This window comes from Rattus norvegicus, chromosome 18 (assembly GCF_021556685.1).
Source record: "Rattus norvegicus strain SHRSP/BbbUtx chromosome 18, alternate assembly SHRSP_T2T, whole genome shotgun sequence".
Lineage (NCBI taxonomy): Eukaryota > Metazoa > Chordata > Mammalia > Rodentia > Muridae > Rattus > Rattus norvegicus.
Genome location: NC_141551.1, coordinates 73,246,567 through 73,263,737, shown reverse-complemented (window position 1 = coordinate 73,263,737; position 17,171 = coordinate 73,246,567). Strand labels below are relative to the sequence as shown.

The window sequence follows — 17,171 nt, the reverse complement described above, 5'->3', positions numbered from 1 at the left end:
ACTGATTCATGTGTTCTCTCTGAGCCAAGGACTATGTCGGGAGCTTTCTCTGCGATTCTCATTTCACCTTCACCCTCAAGGGCATCATCAGGGGTCAGCCTGGACTCCCAGGTTCAGCGAGATCCCTTAATTGCTCGAAGGTCACTGTGCTGGAGTGAGGCACAGCCAGGTCCAAATTCGGACTTGCTCTTTGGATTCCTTTGTCTCCTTCTAGATAGCCTTCCCCTCGAGGATGCAATGTGATTCCGTGGGCGTATACTTCCAGGCAGGGCAAGCAAGTTAACTCTGGAAGCTGTCACTTGTCTGAAGTTACATGCCTATCACAGCGCAGAGGCTCAGCATGTCCCCAGAGTCCATAGCCTGTACCTTTGACAGGGCTTAAAAATACCATCAAGCCCATGGGGCCGCTACGAGGCTCAGAAGAATAAATCTGTTTAAATAGCACAGTATCTGTCACAGAGTATTTAATAAGAGCCACTATTATCTCTTTCTCTCACCTTACTTAGGGCTGGAAAATTCTTGTGCCTATACTATACCAGTGAGCAAAAATGAATGGAATATACAGGATATAATGCATGCACATACACACACGTGCACACACACACACACACACACACACACACGAAATGACATCAGCATATCAAAGAAATCCCTGCATGTGCGTGTTTATTACAGTCCTATTCACAAGATATGAATGTGATACACAGTACAAGGTTATCCAGCCGTGAAATGAAATTTGACCATTTGTTGCAACTTGGAGGTTTTGGATGTTAAGTGGAATGTGTCAGGCACCAAAGGACAAATGCTGAAACTGCATGCTCTCACTTATATGTCGCTGCATTGACTTTGCCAGGGGAAATGTGGAGGAAAATGTCTATTCACCCGGGACAGAACATCTGGGACAGATCTAAGTAATGATTCCACTTAAGTCCAACTTAGTAAACCAATGAGTTTACTGGTTTATTTATTATAGGAGCACAGGTGAGGGGTTACTTACGGGAGCTTGGGTGACTCAAAGACAGCTTCATCACCAAAAGGTCCTACTTCATGAGTGGTGACTTTAGGGAAGTTGTATGGGGGTGACTAGAATTCCAGGCTAAGATCCCATGACATACTCCCGTTTTTTCTAGGGTGTGGTAGCAGTCCCCTTACTGTTCCCATAGACCTAGTTATCACTTATTGCTCGGTACCACTGCCATGACTATGAGGCCAAAGTTATTTCTGCTCCAAAGTGGTCATGGGTTAACCATGTTTTGGCTGTTGGAAGAACTGATACGGTGACATGTGTAGAGGTTAAAGAGTGCCTCTCCCGAGAGCACAGAGTAGGACAGCTGTTACCAGAGCCTGGGGCAGACACGAGGGAGGATGGGATGTAGAGAGATGGTTAAGAACAGGTGCAGCTGGATAGGAGGACGAACTGGCACTGCTTTGAACAGCAGGCGAGGATAACGGTGCCTGACAACAATGTATCGAATTCAACAGCTAGGAGACAGGATTGTAAACGCTCTGGATGGAGACGAGCGATGGCTGAGCCAATCACGCTGATCTAATCATCACTTATGAGGTGGCACACTGCACCTCCACAAATGGTGCAGCTATTACATGTAGATAAAACACACTTGCAGACTCTTGAGAGAGGGCTGACAAGAAGACTCAGTAACTGTGCTTGCCTTGGAAGCCTGACTGAGTTTGATCCTCACAGGAAACAGACTCTCAGCGGTTGTCTTCTGAGTTCACCTGCACTTCTCTATCTTTCTTTCTCTTTCTCTCAGGATGATGAGAATAATGATCCTGAGTGAACCGGAGAGCAGAGCGACCTTGTCTACGGAGGTAACTGATGTTGATGGAGGTGCGAGCCTTTTTGTTTGTTTGTTTGTTTTACAGAGAGGCAATTTACTAACAGAAAATGACTGTGAATTCTCTTCCTCAGATGCTGTTATAAACGATGGGGTGATATCCCATAGCAAACAGAAACTCTGAAGGCTGATTGGACCCAGGGTCAGGGGTCTCGGTCTTGTCTCCTTCAGTGGTCTGGAGTTTGAGATGCAGGGCAGTGAGAGCCAGCCGGGAGAAGACTCATCCCAGGAAACCTTTACCTTTGTTTCCCAAGTCGCCAGGCAGATGGATTCTTGCTAGGACCAATGACACACAAAAGTTATCTGAAAGGTGCAGAGATGTGGCAGACACCAAATACATTTCCCTCAGCTGCTTATCAAGAGGCGCATCTGCTTTCCATCTTTTCCTTCCATTTTCTCGGTTATGCGTTGTCTCCAGACTCCACTACCAAATGAAATCAGAACAGACCTTTACCAGTTTGGAAAACGGTGAGACCCTGTCTTAAAATTGGAAAAAGGTCTGGGGACGTAGCTGAGGGGTGAACAGTTGCCTCGCATCTGGAGGTCTGCAGGGTTCAGTTCAATTCCCAGTACTAAGGAGAAAAAAGAAGGTACCGATGATAATCATTTTCTTCTCCTCCAAAACCTGCACTGCTTGTAGGGAGTCAGACCTTGCACTGTAAGCTTGTCCTCAGCGTCGGGAGCTCTCCACTTGTCAAGTGGAGACTCATCCCACTTTCTCCAGGTCCCGAGCCCAGGACGTAAGGACAGGTCTGCAAAACTCCTAGTAGTGTGTGTCACCCTTCCCAGGGCGCGCTGCCAAACCAAGGAGTGACTCTGCAGAGGTGGAATTTTGGGCGTCTGAGGCGTGTGTTGGCGGAGCGGGGTCCCCCGGAGGACTGTGTCACCGGCAGGTGGCGCGCTAGCCGCAAGCCCCGCGGTGTTTTCCGAGCCAAAACTTGAACAGGACGTTAGTGCGGGTGTTGGAAACCAGCGGTTCCCGGGAGCCGAGCTGTTGGCTCCCGCGGAAAAGTGACGAGAGAAGGGAGCGGACACCCTGCTGGAGCGATTCCACGATTCGGACATCGTGAGCTTCCTTCGGAAAGGCTTCGTGAGTGGGTGAGTACTGGGTAGCCCTCGGGAAGCGGAGCCCCGTGGTTTTAACGCGCGGGGTTTGCCTGGCCCGGCATCTCGTCCCTCTCAGACCGACGTTGCGGGATCGAACGGGGGGCGCGCGCGAAAGCCCGGGAAGCGGGCGCGCTGGAGCCCGCGCTCGGCGAAGGGCGCGTGCGCGCGTCCCCGCCGCCAGATGGCGCTGCGCAGTTTGCTCCGGGCCGGCGGCCAGGCAGCATAGGTTCCCGCCGCCACGGCGGCCTCTCTAGCCAGCAGGCGCTGCTCTGTGGTTCCGGGCGGAAGTGAGGCGCAGAGCGGAACGGCCTCTGGTGACATTTTCTTGGGGCGGCGCGGACGACTGAAGGGAATTGGTGTTGGAGGCTGCGGAGGCGGCGAGCTCTACTCTGCCCCGCTGCAGGGGCTCCAGCCGCGCTCCTCTGCTCGCCGCTGGGAGTTGTCTGAGGAGAAAGGGGGCGGCGGGGCCGCCGCGGCCCGAATCTGCGGCCCGTCAGCGCCGCCCGGGTGGGCGCGTGCCCCGACGGGGCGCGCGGGGCCGGCGAGGAGGCACGGACGGCGGGGCGCAGGTGAGGCACGAAGGGGTGCGGGGCCGCAGCCTTGGTTGCGGGGTGAGCCTCGAGGTCGGGGCTGTGTCCCGGAGAGGTGCTTGCGAGGCGGAGGGGAGCGGGGCCGGGGCTGCAGGCTCTGCGGCGTCTGAGCGTGGGGTCACGACGGCGGAGGCGCGGCCCGGACCCCTCGCCTGCCCGCCCGCCCGCCCGCCCGCCCGCCGCGGTGACCCTCGCGTCCTCTGCCCGCCGGTCCAAGTGCCCTCCTCCGGCCGCTGGCACCGAGTGGGCAGCGGGCTGAAGGGACCGCAGCCCCTCAGGCCGCAGAGTTGTGTTGGAGCAACTTTGCGGAGCCCGGCCCACGGGAGCAGCGGAGGCGGCCCCTCCTCCAGCTCGGTAACGGAGGCAGGCACTCACACCAGCCCGAGCCGCGGAGAGCCCCCTCCCGCGGTGGCCTTGAAGGAGCGAGAAAGGGCTTCCCGGGCTTGGTGCCGGCCTCTCGCCGCTTCCGCGACTGTGGGTCGGCTGATGCCCAGAATCTAGGTGCGTGGGTCTCCCGACAGTGTCCTGCGACTTTGTCAACTTTAAAGGCCAGCTCAAATGTATTCCGAGGACCCCCGGGTTAAGGACTCTCTTGCCTCCCCCGATTTCCCAGAGTACCTCACCAGTATCACTTCTCACCATTTCTCTTACAGCACTTATTTTTATAGTGTATTTGTGTGTGTGTGTGTGCGCGCGTGTGTGCGTGTGTGTATGTGTGTGTTTAAATGGAACAGCCCCCTGTCAGACTCGTCTGCCATTCATTCTCACCTTTAAAATTACCCTATCTTTATCAACAAAGTGGAGGCTCGAGGGTTGAAGGAAAGAACCGGTGCAGCCCTTGCAGATCCTTCACCCCTCGGGCAGTCTGTGCTTGCAGTGCTTTTGGTTTTGAGTTTGAGCCCTGCTCTCTGAATCTTTGCGTCCATTTGGGCGAACGGTTCCACCTATGATGCTTTCTTTGTAAAGGTTGGAGCACTTAATTATAAATGGGTCCGACAGTTTGCTTAGCTTATTACTGTATAGTATGGTTAGGCTCAGGTTAACAGTTTGAATCTCTTTCTCCTCTTGGGATATTTTAAGGATGGAGGCTATTAACTTCGCAATGTAGTTTTGCTGATCCTGGCAATTTGGATTTCTCCAGTAATCAGAGCATCGCCTTTTGGTTTAACAAGCAGTTTAGAGACCTACATATGTATCGTCTGCTATCTTGAAGAATTACAGCAGTATCTCCACCCCCCCTTTGGAGGATCATATTTATATGCTATTATAACGTTAATGAGAGTGTATTGTACATAGTACATTGTTGATAAGTGTGTAATTAATTAAATTTGAATTTAGGAAGCAAGATGGACTTTACTTCAGTGACCTATATACTACTTTAAAAAGAATTTGACCGAAATTTCAATTCATTCTATTACGTGAGAAAAAATGTTTTTAACATATAAATCGACTTTCTTTAGTATGCGTCTCAGTAATGCTGTTTTTTGTTTATTTTGGTATTCGTTTTTGGTTTTCAAGATAGGGTTTCTCTGTGTAGTCCTGGGCGTCCTGGAACTAGCTTTGTAGTCTAGGTTGACCCTGAGAGAGGCCTTTGGCTCTGCCTCCCAAGTGATAGGAGTAATGGTGTGTGCAAATGTGCCAGGAGCCACTGCAGCTGGCCGCTTACTGCTGAATTCTTACAATGGTAAACTACACTGATTCTGCCTCTGTCCCTCTTCCCCCCCCACAATATGTATGTGTGTGTGTGTGTGTGTGTGTGTGTGTGTGTGTGTGTGTGAGAGAGAGAGAGAGAGAGAGAGAGAGAGAGAGAGACCCCAACAGTGTTTTGTGTAGCTAGCACAGACTGGTTTTGAACTCCCGATTTTCCTGCTTCCATCTTCCAAATGCTAGCTAGGATTACAAGTGTCGTTAAAATAGGTGTAAACATTAAAGTAAACATAATAGACAAGGTGAAAAGTTACGATAGCTGTAACTGGAGGACCAAGTTAGTCAGGTTTTTTTCTTTTTAAGCCAGTCTGAGTCCTCCTGCCTCACCTTTTTCAGTTTTGCATGCTCAGATTTTTCAGTTTGAGTTAAATTTTTATATTTGGGTGCATGCACTGTTTTCTTAAGTGGAGGTCAGAGGAGTTTGTGGGAGTTGGTTCTCTTATTTTCATCATGTGGATCCCAAGCACTGGGGCTAGTGTCTAACTTACCAAGCCATCTTGTCTCCATAAGTCAGATTTCTTATGAAATGCCACCTCAACTTTATGGAAAGTGGGCTGGATTTTTGAAACAAGAAATTTGCCCATTGTTAGCTTCATATTAAGTTCACAGTGCATTTGTAATTTAGCTGGTATCTGTCTGTCTGTCTGTCTGTGTGCATGATGGAGAGGGACAGTGTCCAATCTAGCCATGCATTTGTGGCAGTCTTTCTGCCTCTGCCTTTGGAGTGCTGGGATTGCAAGTGTGTGCCAATACTCCGTGGCATTATTCACTCTTAATGTGTATCCATATGACACTGTCATGATACTGTTTTATGTGAGTAATTCAAACCCTACATAATGAAGATAAGTTTAACTTTAACTTCAAGTATAATGAAATTCTGCTCCAGCAATACTTACTCTCAACCTGTGGGTCCCATTCCCTTTTGGGGTTGAACAGTAACAAGACGTCCTGTTATCAGATATCTGGCATATCAGATAGTTATGTTATGATTCATAACAATAGTAAAAGTACAGTTATAAAGTAACAACAAAATAATTTTAGGTTGGGGTCACCACAACATGGGGATCTTATTAAAGGTTTGCAGCATTAGGAAGGTTGAGCTCCGCTGTGCTGGAGCTCTGTGTTCAGTGTATGGCCTAAAGTTTTGTTTGTAATGTTTGTGTCGATATCAATACTTTAGAATTTTTTGTAATAATATTTTACTGATACTTTAATTCTTTTTACTGAGTCAGGTATGATAGCTTATGTCTATAATACAAACTGAGGCAGAAAGATCGCTTTAAGTTCATGACCAACAGGTGTAACAGTGAGATTCAGGACAGCCTAGATTATAATGTGGGATTGAATCTCAGAAATACTTCTGTTTACTACAGAACTAATAATTTCTGTGAGCTTGTGTGGTTACTCATTATTCAAGAAGTTGTTTTTGTGGGAGCACTAACCTTACAGTTTTGCTCCAACATGTACAAGAAGAGACATGATGGACAGGCAATTTGAGTATTTTTCCCCCTTTAAAGCTTGGATGTAGTAGCAAACCAATCCTTAGCTTGGTAACTTTAATAATAATTATCCTAGACCTTCATTTTCCTGTGTGTAACTAGCTGCATGAAAATAACTTAGAGTATATTGTACTTACTCAGTTGGTAATGCTTGAAACCTCCAGCAAAATACATTATTATTTATTTTTTTCTTTTCTTTTTTTCGGAGCTGGGGACCGAACCCAGGGCCTTGTGCTTGCTAGGCAAGCGCTCTACCACTGAGCTAAATCCCCAACCCCTAAAATACATTATTAATGTGTGTTCTCTGCATACTCATTTAAGTATATTGTTGTTGTAGTATGTATGTATGTATGTGTGTGTGTGTATGTATGTATTATGTATGTATGTATGTGTGTGTGTATGTATTATGTATGTATGTATGTATGTATGTATGTATCTATCTATCTATCTATCTATCTATCTATCTATAAAGTCTAAATAGCCCTTGCTGGCCTGGAACTTTGTAGACACCAGGGTTGCTTCTTGCTCCTGCCTCCCCTAATAATTTTAATATATTATTTTAAGAAAGATTTGGGGCCCAAATTGATAATTATGTAGGCAAAATAAAATAGACATAATAACCAGTAAAGTGATGATATATGGACAAAGAAGACAATATTCACGTGGGACTTTTTTTATGGGAGATGAATATTACTATTACGACGTAGCCTTGGCTGGCCTGTAACTCACTGAGATCCCGCCTGCTTCTGCTGTGTCAGTCAGTGCTGGGATTAAAGGCATATACCACCACACCCTGGCCTCATTTGTCACCTCTTTATCCTCAGCCTGAAGCTATTGATTCTTAACACTTGCCAGCAGTTCCATAGAGCTGTGATGGAGCATGCTCAAGAAACGTCAACTTTTGAACCTAAGGTTTCTAGACAAGCATTTTCTGCTAGGGACAGGCCTAAGTGAAATCATTAAGCTCTGAGTTGCCTCGTGCTCTTAGGAAGGAGTGGCTGTGTTAGACAGAGTAGGGCCAAGTGGTGAAGATTTCTTAGTTTGCTAATGGGGGGAATATTGTGAATTTTCTTTTAAAATGACGTCTCATCTCTTAGTTGGAATTAGAACTTAATTAAAGACAAAGTGTTATAGCCCAGACTGGCCCGGGATTTGTGATCTTGCTACTTAGCATTCAGAGTGTTGGAAGGCACACAGGTAGGTAGGACATCCACCCTAATTCACAAGCAGTTGGCAGAGATGGGCAGTGGGGAGACTGAGACTGAGACTGGGTGTGGTGTGGGCCACCCCCAGTGACACACTCCTCCAACAAGGCCACGCCCAATCCTTCCCAAACAGTCCCACCAACCAGGGACCAAGCATTCAAACACAGGGGCCTATGGGGCCATTCTTACTCAAACCACTGCAATGGGATGTGCCTCTTCTGAGCCCTCTCACTGGCCCTGATGAATATTTTTCTTTAGTTTCTTTGAATTTGACTAGTGTCATGAAACTTTATAAAGACAATTTTGTCAGTCTTTGTCTTTTAAATGTACCTACTTTGCTTATTCTTTCAGAACTCTCATAATTGAACTTCAGGGAAAGAAACAGTGCTTCTTGTGTGGGCAGCATCTCTCTCAGATGAGTGGGATTGATGTTCAGTTTTCGCACTCAGCCTACAGGGTCTTGTGGTAAAGAAAGGAGAAAGGATCAGGGAGAGCTAAGAAAGTAACTTGTTCTTCTTTTCAGTGTTTCTGAGCTCCTAGAAGAGCTACACACACACACACACACACACACACACACACACACACACACACACACACACACCCCCAAGTACAGACTTATCAAAACGTAGTAACAGCACCTTGCAGTGAGTTTAAAATATTTTAGCCTGTATGAAAGATTTGGTTAGTTGTTCTATTTGGGATTTCTGGGTTTGACTTGGTTCTTGCAAATAACCTTGTTACTTTTCTTATATGTATATATGTATATACATAGATATATATATAATTTATTTCATATATGTGAGTATATTGTCACTGTCTTCAGACACACCAGAAGAGGGAACCAGATCTCATTATAGATGGCTATGAGCCACTAGGTGGTTGCTGGGATTTGAACTCAAGACCTCTGGAAGAGCAGTCAGCCCTCTTAACCACTGAGCCATCGCTCCAGCCCTATTTTTCTTATCTTTACTTAAAATAAGGAACTTTTCTTCACTCAGCCAATAGGTACATGTTGTAAATCCATAAATCCAAGTATGAACTTGGCTTATTTACACATTTCCTGGAATTTTTTTTTTCTAGTTAGATAAAAAGTGTAACTCTTATCAACAAATCCTCCTTTGTGTGAATGTAGGTGAATTTTACAAATTTTACAAAGTGGTTAAATTGAAACCCCTTTACTGAGTTTTGAAGTACTAGGTGGGGATGGGTACACAGATAAAATAGTTTCTAGCCAAGGAGATGATTCCTGCTTAGAATGTGAGAGGAGTATGCTATAAGGGAAAGCACTCACAGCAGTGTAGGCCATTTTCAATAAGGCTTGGAAAGCCACAGTTTTCTTAAATGGCTCTCTAAGCTTAAAGTGCCTGGAGACAGACAGACTTACTTTCTTTCTTTCTTTCTTTCTTTCTTTCTTTCTTTCTTTCTTTCTTTCTTTCTTTCTTTCTAAATATACTGTCAGTCCCTTTGCAAAATGCATTTTTTTCCACCTGGATTCAACTTTATGTATTAATAAATTAGCGTGGGTGATTGTTCAAAGAGCATCAGTGGTAAACCTATTAATATTTTTGGAGTAGCTATATTAAAAAAATTTAAAGGTTTTATTAGTATTATTATGTGTGCCTGTGAATTTGTGTAAATATGTGCCACCACTTTGTGTTTACTCAAGGAGACCAGAAGAGGGTGTTGGGTCCCCAGGAGTTGGAATTACAGTCAGTTGTAAACTGCTTTTGGTGGGTTCTGGGAATTGAATTTAGGTATCCTAAGAGCAGGAAGTCCTCTTTTAACCACTGAACCTTTTTTCCCCACCCCCTAGAACAGCCTTCTCTTTCCCCTTCCCTCCCCTCCCTTGCCCTCCCTTCCCTAACATCCTACTCTTTCCCCTTCCTCACCCCGTTTTCTTTTCAGTTTTTATTTATGAATGTTTTTTTTTCAAATATCTTGAAGATTAAATGTTGTGGAATGCTTTTTGTGATTTTTTTTCCCTCTTATATTCTCTTTTTGTTGTATGGTTTTCTGATACTTGAATTTTCTCAAATTTTATCTTGTCTTAGAGTAGCTGTTTCTAAGAATGTGTTTAAACTAGAATTGGGCTTAGTCTAGAAACTAAGTTTTTATTTACATGATTGACATTAGAGAGTTAAGATTACTGACTGAAATTTTTTAAATGGAGTCTTCTGAGTTTTAGAAATAAGTTTTTATGATGTTTAGAGTCAGTATTTTGTTAGCTGCTGTGTAGTTATACAAAGATATTGGGGATATGGAAGTTGGGTGTGGAGTATAAACCTCTAGGAAAACAGAGTTGTTCTCCTTTCTGTATTAAGAACAAAAATCTCATGTAGTTGATTTTAAAGAGTGTCTTTCCTGTCTGCCTTAGTATTATCCTAGAACCATATTCTTTGGTCATTTGTTGTGGTGCACACCTGTGATCCCATTACTTGGAAAGTAGTAGATTGAGAGTTCAAGGTCACCCTCAGCTACTTAGTGTGTTTGAACAAGCTTGGGTTTGTGAGACCCTATTCCTTCTAACAAAAGAGGGACCCTAGCTACTAAGCGTGACTATCTGAGTTCGATCCTGGGGATTCATATGGAAGGAAAGAAGGGACTCCTGCAAGCTGTCTTCTGACTGCTTATGGACATGGGGTACTGTGGCACTCAAACCCACACATGCGGGAAATAAAGTTAAAAAAATTATTGAGAAAGGTTGGGTGTTTTGTATTTTCTTTCTTTTCTTTTTTTTGGAGCTGGGGACCGAACCCAGGACCTTGCGCTTGCTAGGCAAAGCGCTCTACCACTGAGCTAAATCCCCAACCCCGTGTTTTGTATTTTCACACAGGATCCCACTTCGTATCCCAACCTGGCCTCGAAATCTAAACAGTCTTCCTGCCTCAGCTCTCTGGATCTGGGATTATGGGAATGAATGAATCACTATGCCCGTCTAATAAAAATGTTTAAATTTTTAAAAAAGATTTATTTATTTAATGCGTATGAGTACACTGTAGCTGTCTTCAGACACACCAGAAGAGGGCATTGGATCCAATTATAAATGGTTGGGAGCCACCACGTGGTTGCTGGGAATTGAACTCGGTTGTTGTTGTTTCATTTGGTTGTTGAGACAGGGTCTCTACGTAGCTCTGCTGACCTGAATTTACCATGTAGACTAAGCAGGCCTTGAACTCACAGAGATTTTCCTTCCTTTGTCTCCCTAGTCTGGGATTAAAGGTATGGGCTATCTTACCATGCCACAACTTGTTCTTAGGGATTTTTATTTTATTTTAGTTTTTGGAGGGGTGCTCTTGATTGCAACTATTTGAGAAATGTGTGTTGAAGACAGGACAACTTGTAGGAATCCATTCTTTTCCTCCACCATGTAGGCTCAGGGATCACACTTAGGTGGTCAGGCTTGGTAACAGGTGTGCTTACATACTGAGCCATCTTGCCAGCCTAGGTTGCTTTTTTTTTCTTGACAATTTTTTCAGTATAGTATTACAAGTATTCAAGGAATTTATTTCCCAATCAGGTAAGACAATGTTGGTTTTGTGTTTAAGGGAAAATGATCAAAAAGCAGTATTTATATTTATAAAGTAGCGTAGTATTTATTTATACTAATAATTTGTATTAATTGAGCCATAGATCTAGACAAGTGTCTACATACAATTTGCATATTCTGTAGATCTTTTGAAAAAGTAATTCATTTCTAAAGCCTTGTGTTGTTAAGAATACACTTATTGGTAAAGTCTGTGCCCAGAGAATATAAACCAGAATGTTCTTTTTTTTTTTTTCGGAGCTGGGGACCGAACCCAGGGCCTTGCGCTTCCTAGGTAAGCGCTCTACCACTGAGCTAAATCCCCAGCCCCTAAACCAGAATGTTCTTAAGATTCTATTTCAGTACTTTAAAATGATATATTTTTTTTATTTTTTATTTATATTTTTTTTAAAGATTTATTTATTTATTATATATAAGTACACTGTAGCTGTCTTCAGACACACCAGAAGAGGGCATCAGATCTCTTTACAGATGGTTGTGAGCCACCATGTGGTTGCTGGGAATTGAACTCAGGACCTCTGGAAGAGCAGTTGGGTACTCTTAACCGCTGAGCCATCTCTCCAACCCCCTAAAATGATATTTTAAAAATATATTTTTATTTATTTATGTGTTTGTCTGCTTGTTTGCATGTGTTCTCTCTCTCTCTCTCTCTCTCTCTCTCTCTCTCTCTCTCTTTGTGTGTGTGTGTGTGTGTGTGTGTGTGTGTGTGTGTGTGTGTGTGTTGGTAGCTGTAGGTATAAGTGCCCTGCAGGCCAGGAGAGAGCCCCTGAACTGGAGTTACAGGTGGTCAAAGAGCTGCTTGGTGTAGGTGCTAGGAACTGAATCCAGGTTCTCTGCAAGAGCAGCTAGTATTCTTATCGATTGGGTTCACTCTCCATCCTTATCAGTATTTGTGTGTGTGCTGAGGTATGCTTTCTTGTAGCTCAGGCTGGTCTAATCTTTCTGCCTCTATAGGCGTGTACTACTATGCTAAGTTTCTATCCTGGGATAGAACCCAGGGTATCACATGTAAACAAGACCTCTTCCAACTGAGCCCTATACGAAATTCTTGCCTCAGCATCTTGAATATGCCCTATCATGCTCAGCTATACTTGTTTTCCATTTGTGTTAAATATTAAGACTGGGCGTGAGGGATTATTTAGAACATTTAATGAAAGCCTTTTGCTAAGGTCTTAATTTTTGTCTTTCCAAAATTTATGTGTTGAGTTCTTCACTTCCAGCATTGGTATTAGTAAGGTGAGGCTTTGGGAGGTGATTAGGTCATGAGGGATCTGCCAGAATGAGTAGGATTAGTGCCTTTATAAAAGAGGCCAGAGAAAGATTAGATGAGATCAGGAGTGTTCAGCTACATTGGCTGTGGGCATTGGAGAGGTATTAGATTGCTTCTCCCTTCCACCATGTGAGGATTCAGTGAGGAGGAGCATTCTGTAAGCCAGGATGCAGACCCTGGCCAGATACCAGATCTGCCAGAACCTTGATACTAGGCTGTGTAGTTGCTATGACTGGGAAAAATAAGCTCTGCTGTTTAAGCCACTGAATCTCTGATATGTTAGAGGCAACCTGAATGCACTCAGGACACTTTTCTTCAAGAAATACTTAAAAAAAAAACTCTGTTATGTGTATATGTATGTCTATATGTACATTTATACGTGTGTGTGTGTGTGTGTGTGTGTGTGTGTCTGAATTGAGTTTAGATAAGATTTCATTGTGTTGCCCTAGCTATCTTGGAACTTAATATGTAGACCAGGCTGGTCATGAATTTGCACTGTTTTCTCCTTTCTCTGCCTCTTAAGTCCCTGGCTTATTTATTTGAGACAGAATGTTGTTTTAAAGCTCAGGCTGGCTTTGGACTTCTCATCTCTCTTTTGCTTCTCAAACTCTGAGGTTGCAGACAGACACTAGTAATTTTGGCTTAAAATTTTTTTTAAAGGAGTCTGTAGCTGAAGAAAACTTATTTAAAGGACTTTTAAATCTTATTATAGTCATATATTTGCCATCTTCAGGGAAAGCTTGCAAGTAGAAGGCCCTCCTGAACAATTTAGTCAAATCCTGTTTCAGAATAAAATTAAAAAAGGGGCTGATGATTATAGGTAGAGCACTTGCCTAGTATACAATAGGTTTTGTTCCAACCCGCAGTAATATAAAAGCAAACTTTTACTTACTGATTTGAAGCAAAGTTGGGTTAATTAACCTTCTCCTTGTCCTCCTCCTCTCCTTCCTCCTCCTCCTTTTTTTCCTTCTCCTCTTTTTTCCCCACTTCTATGTAGCCCTAGCTGGCCTGGAATTTGATATGTAGACCAGGCTGGCCTGGAACAAGCAGAGCTCCATTGCCTCCTCTGCCTTTGGAGTACTGGGATTAAAGCTGTCTGCCCCCATGCCTTGCCCTGTGAAGGATATCATAGCACAGATCTTACCCCAGAGGGTTAAAAGTAAGAGAAGCACTAAGAAGACATATACCTAGGCATTGTGAGTGTGGGCTTCTCAAGCGGAGCAGCCTTATTTTTACGACAGGGATTATAGGCATACCCTAGTATACCCAGTTTACGTGGTGCTGAGCATCCAGCCCTGGGCTTTGTGTGTGCAAGCACTCCAAGTGAGCTCCAGCCCCAGCCCCAGCCCCAGCCCCAGCCCCAGCCCCAGCCCCAGCCCCAGCCCCAGCCCCAGCCCCAGCCCCAGCCCCAGCCCCAGCCCCAGCCCCAGCCCCAGCCCCAGCCCCAGCCCCAGCAACAACTCTTGTCTTTAAAGCATTACAATCCAGGTCATCTTTTGTGAAAACCTAGATGTTTAGAATGTTTATATTTGACTAAAAGAGGTTGCTAGTATAGTATGGTCTAGTCTTGAAGCTGGGTGGAAATTCAGGAAGTGTTCTAAATATATCTTTCTAAATATATCTCGGCCATTGACCTACATATTCTGTTTTTGGAAATGAGTATTTCAGGCTAGTTATAATCAGTAATAAAATTTAATATATTGATTTCAAAACCTAAAATAGAATTATTTAAAGATAGTTGTTAATGTAAGTATACTTACTTATGTATTCATTTGTTTTATTTTACTTTACTTTATTTCATTTCATTTCATTTATTTTATTTTTTGAAGTGGGGCTTCTCTGTGTAGCCTTGGCTGTCCTGGAACTCACTATGTAGACCAGGCTGGCTTCGAACTCAGAGATCTGCTTGCTTCTGTCTCCTGAGTTAAAGGCAAAGGCATGTACTACTACTGCTCAGGTTCAGCTTTTAAAATGCCTAAAAATTAGCAATGATATATCCAACATTTAAAACAGAAAAGGCATGTGGTGGCACCTGACTGTAAGCCTAGCACTTGGGAGGTAGAGACAGGAAGACTGAGAGTTGAAATTAACCTTTGGTTCAAGGCCGGCGTGGGCTGTACACAACCCTATTTCAGAATAAACCTTTTAAACTCCAAGCCAGTTAACAAATTGTCAAAATTTCTCCAGTGCTGGGGTTATAGGCAAAGATTCTTGAATATATGTTTCATTTTCTACATGCCTGTAGGACATGTGCTTGTGTGTTTCCTCATGAGTTTTACCAGCTTTGTAGTGGAAGTGGGTAGGTGTATCAAGTTTTCATTCTATTCGAGATTGGAACTCACAGTACTTTGTAAAAATTTCAACTATACTGTATAACTTAACCATTCTAAACATTAAGACATGTAGTATGAGAGTATTGATATTGAGTATTAGATCCGTAAGAATTTTTTTAATAAAATTGTAGTGTGTGTTGGGAGCGGGGGCCATGAACATGGGGATGTCAGGCAAACCTTGTTAGAGTTGGTGGTCGAGGACAGACTCAGGTAGTTTGGTAGCAGGTATCTCTACCCTCTGAGGTGTCTCACCAGCTCCAGTTCATTCATCCTGTCATGTCAGGCTCTAGATAGTGCATGGGTTTTTGTCGTTGTTGTGTTATTTGTTTATTTGCTTTTTTGTGTATATCTTTTTGTATTTTTCTTCTCTTCCTCCTTTTTCATTTTTCTTTTTTCATACAGGTTTAAAGAAAATCTGTATAAGATTATTCTTTGGGAGTTTGAATATGCATTTATAGTTTGAGTTGATATTCTATGAGTTGATTCTATTTCTGTGTGAACCTAGAACGTCATACATTTGAGGTAAGCACTCGACCACTGAGGTATACCACTAGTTTGTTATTGTTTTTTAAATTTATATGTCTGTCTAAAGACATTGTCTATTTGTAGGCTGCCCTTGAAGTTTTGTTCCTCAATTTAGGCCTCTCAGCGCTGGGATTATAGGTTCATGCTATTATGTCTTGTTTCCTTTGTGCATTTTGAAATTTCCTTGTTAGCCTTTGGTTTGAGGCTAGTTCCTAGTTGGTTAAACTTGGGTAATGGATACTGAGTTGGGAATGCTGTTTGGGAATGTTTGCTTGCTTGTTTCTCAAGGCCTCTTGTCTGTGTAGATGATATGCATTTGACCTAATGTGGCTGTAGGAGGCCCATCAGCTCATGTATTTGAATGCCTGGTTATCAGGGGTGGTACTACTTGAGAAGGATTAGGAGGTGTATCCATTTTACAGTAAAGGAAGTGAGTTGCACTTGCCTGCTGCCATGCCCCTTGCCGTGATGTCACTGAACTAAGCTCTGGAACTGTGAGCAAGCCTACAATAAATTATGAGTTGCCTTGGTCACGGCATCTTTTCACTTAAATAGAACAGTGACTAAGACATCTATACAAGTAAGAGTCAGGTAGTGATATCAAATTCTCTGGGTACTGATCTCCCTGTCTTTCCTGATAGACCTGTTGGCACATGCTGTTTTTAACCTGGATCTCCTTTTAGCTAATGGTAGAAGCCACTGTGATGGTCTTGGCTCAAGAGTATCAGATTGGGCTGTCTTACTTTGCCCTGGCCTAAAGTTTGATCTGTTATTAAATTAATTTGGTATTTGCCCCAAGGCAGCTTTCATTCAGAGTTTTGGCTGCGTGCGTGTGCGTGTGCGTGTGCGTGTGTGTGTGTGTGTGTGTTTTGTGGTGGTGGTGGTGGTGGTGGTGGTGGTGGTACTAGGATAAAAGGCTTGTACCACCCACCAATCCTGGCTTTTGACTCTATTTCTTTTTTTTCTCTTTTCTTCTTTTTTGTGTCTTTAAAATTGAAAACTCAGAATATATTCTGATCTTAGTTTCCTCTCCCCATCTCCTTTTGGATCCTCCTTTCCTCCCACCTGTCCAACTCCATGCAAAAACACCAAACCAAACCAAACCAAACCAAACCAAACCAAACCAAACCAAACCAAAAAAACAAAACCATAACCAAAAACGAAAGAAAAGCACAAGAAACATAGATACACAAAAACAAACCCTTAAAACCACAAAAATTGGAAACCTTAATATACAAGGAAAAGACCAGTATAATTAAAAAAAAAAAAAAAAAAGCTGAATCAAAGCGATCTAAGCAGCAAATCTACAAAACACCACTGAGTCTGTTTGTGTTGGCTGTCTGTTGCTGGGCCTGGGGCCTGCCGTCATTGTGGTTTATATGAGCAGTGGACTCCACCAGAATCTTTTCCTTTCTAAGCGGTCAGTTGGAGATATATTTAGTTAGGGATGGGAGCTCGTGCCCATTTCCCATTCTTAGTACTGGACCCCATCTGCGCATGCTGCCATAGTTTCTTTGCATCAGTCCTGCTCTGTG

General features: G+C 43.6%; 1 protein-coding gene across 4 annotated transcripts in view; it reads left to right on the top strand.

The window, feature by feature from the left end:
- Positions 1 to 2,774: 2,774 nt before the first annotated feature.
- The window catches only part of Ark2n (arkadia (RNF111) N-terminal like PKA signaling regulator 2N), an 83,809-nt gene continuing 69,412 nt past the window's right edge, over positions 2,775 to 17,171 (top strand). For 2 of the 4 annotated variants that reach the window (XM_087592713.1, XM_087592711.1), the window contains exon 1: positions 2,775 to 2,954. The gene's annotated coding sequence lies outside the window, so the exon portion shown is untranslated. 4 annotated transcript variants of the gene reach the window in all.